The sequence below is a fragment of the Sitodiplosis mosellana genome, unplaced genomic scaffold, assembly GCF_009176505.1.
Source record: "Sitodiplosis mosellana isolate CC-2019 unplaced genomic scaffold, AAFC_SMos_1.0 Smas_scaffold_1, whole genome shotgun sequence".
Lineage (NCBI taxonomy): Eukaryota > Metazoa > Arthropoda > Insecta > Diptera > Cecidomyiidae > Sitodiplosis > Sitodiplosis mosellana.
In genome coordinates this window covers 12,533,608-12,536,020 of record NW_022595244.1, presented here as the reverse complement: position 1 = coordinate 12,536,020, position 2,413 = coordinate 12,533,608, and the positions used below count along the sequence as shown (strand labels likewise).

General features: G+C 35.9%; 1 pseudogene; it reads right to left on the bottom strand.

Moving 5' to 3' along the window:
* Positions 1–582: 582 nt before the first annotated feature.
* On the bottom strand, positions 583–1,709 carry LOC129579864 (trypsin 3A1-like; annotated as a pseudogene).
* Between the last annotated feature and the right edge of the window lie 704 nt (positions 1,710–2,413).

Genomic DNA, 2,413 nt, shown 5'->3' with positions numbered 1-2,413 from the left:
AACAGAAGCGCTAGCTGTTTTTGGTTAATAAATAAATGTGTAAAATCACCATTGGATGTAATTATACACACACACATACTCTTTATGGATTTTCAATTCTTCAGTGTGTTGGTGTTGTGCTGCCGTTGCCATTCATTGTTGTGTTCATGCTATTGCGAACCTCTCGTATGGGATTTAGCATGCGAAATGCATATAACTCGAGCCTGAAATCAAAAATTTACAGCCGTAATTGGACAGTGCACTCGATATTTATGCATTCCTCAATCGGCATTTGAATTGTTTATCGCATTTTAGCCCGAATGTTTTGACAGATTTCGCGTAAATTATCGGCTCGTGTTTATCGATATGCTCGCGGACCGCTATAGTTATAACACGCGATTCACTTTCCGAAATAGTTATGGAATGCACATGCATTTGCAAATGATGTTGCAAAATAAAATCACGTATATTTCACGTGGTCTGTCATTCGGGATTCTTTCTAAATTGACAAACACAAAAATTCTTGCGTATTTGCTCGAAATGAAATTGTTTTTATTCAATTCAAAATAGACAAATGTCAGAAGTTGAAAAAATAAGGAAATTTTAGTAAAAATCTATACTTTGCAATATACTTTGTGTAGGTTGTTCATCTCCATCACCACTACCATCACCACCACCTCCGCCTGGATTATCTGTGATTCCAGTAGTTTCGACGATCCAGGTGTGAACAGTGCTGACATACGTACGAGCATAAACTCCCAATCTACTGTCGTTAGCATCATGTACAGGAAAGGACACGACACCATATAATTTTAGCTCACCATCGTCTATATCCTCACAGATGAGTGGACCACCAGCATCGCCATTCGTGAAACCGGTGTAAGCTTGTTGTTGTTTATAACCTGCACACACCATTCGTTCCGTTATCGTTTTGGTAGAATTATAATTTTCACATGTATATTGATTAACGATTGGGACAGTCGCTTGGCGTAGCCATTCAGACGATTCATTGGGATTCTCTGTGTCTCCTATCAAACATAAAAGAAAGTGGTACAATCAATTATTTATAATTATTATGATTAATTAATAAATATTAATACTGATACCCCAGCCCTAAACGGTACACAGTTTTTCCTCTATGAGGCAACTTTGCGCATTCGGAAGCCGAATGGATTTAATTTTGTTCGATTCGTTGAGATTCAATTCTTCCTTAAGACCCAGTAGTGCGATATCATAGTCCAATATTGAAGAGTTGTAGTGCGGATGAATTACAACGTCTTTGACGCTCACAACCAAACCACCACATCCACGGGCCGGAGATCCAACTCGAACTTTTAAAATTTGCCGACTTTTGGGTGACGAAAAATTGAGTTAATCAACGCTTACACAATTTGTGTTTATAAAGTTAAATTAACAGTCGCAAAAGCGATTCGAAATTACTTTGTACAATGCGCGGCTGTTAGAATCCATTTAGGAGAAATTATCGATCCGCCGCAATAGCCGCCTTCCAACTCAATATAGGCCTGCCATGGAATTGTTTCAATCGGAACTTTATTTCCATTCACAATAAGAGGTGCTACAGCACCAACAGTTTGATCTGCAATTGAAAAAATCAAAATGAAGAAAGTTACCAAATTTTTAAGTAAAATCACACTAAAATATATGAAACTAAATTGTTCTATACCCAAACATATGGAGAATGCAATCACACTCAATAATAACTGTAACATTTTCGTAGGTATTTCGAATGACTGTACTCAGAATGGACTTGAAACTACTGTATTTATACCATTTGTCAAACATCAATCAAAGTTTTTCTGCTGCTTTAAAAATTCCAAATTGTCAGCGTGATTTATCTGTGCATGTACTCTTATCAGTCAAATTGTCTCAGGATTTTAAATATGTGGACCGAAATTTCCAATTAATGCTATACACTATGAAGACATCACGAAGAATTTCAATTTCTGCATTAGTCCAAAAACGAAGTTGATAAAATGGTGCAAAAATTTGAGAATTTTTCGTTTGCTTTTTGTGGTTTTGGATCATGCTACGGGTTTGATTTAAAATTTCTAAGTTCTTTTGTATTAGAAGCGATAACATTTTTTGCGTTCTTATGAATTCAATATTTTGGCCTATTTTCGAAACAGTATTCCGATGACCAATCCAAAGAATATTCAATAAATTTCAATTTTCCCAATTTGAAATTGATCAATCAGACTCTTTCACAATGCTACATGTTAACATCTTAATAGCGCCAAACAATGTTGATATATGATGTTTTCATGTGATTTCCAACTGAAAATGTGCTTCCGATTCATTTACTGAGTTGGAATTATTTTTCTCGTGAAAAAATGCACACGCAATTCGCTTGCCACTACAAATGATTGGGCACAGCAGGAATTGGTGAAACGCAAAAAACAAATACGCAGAATGT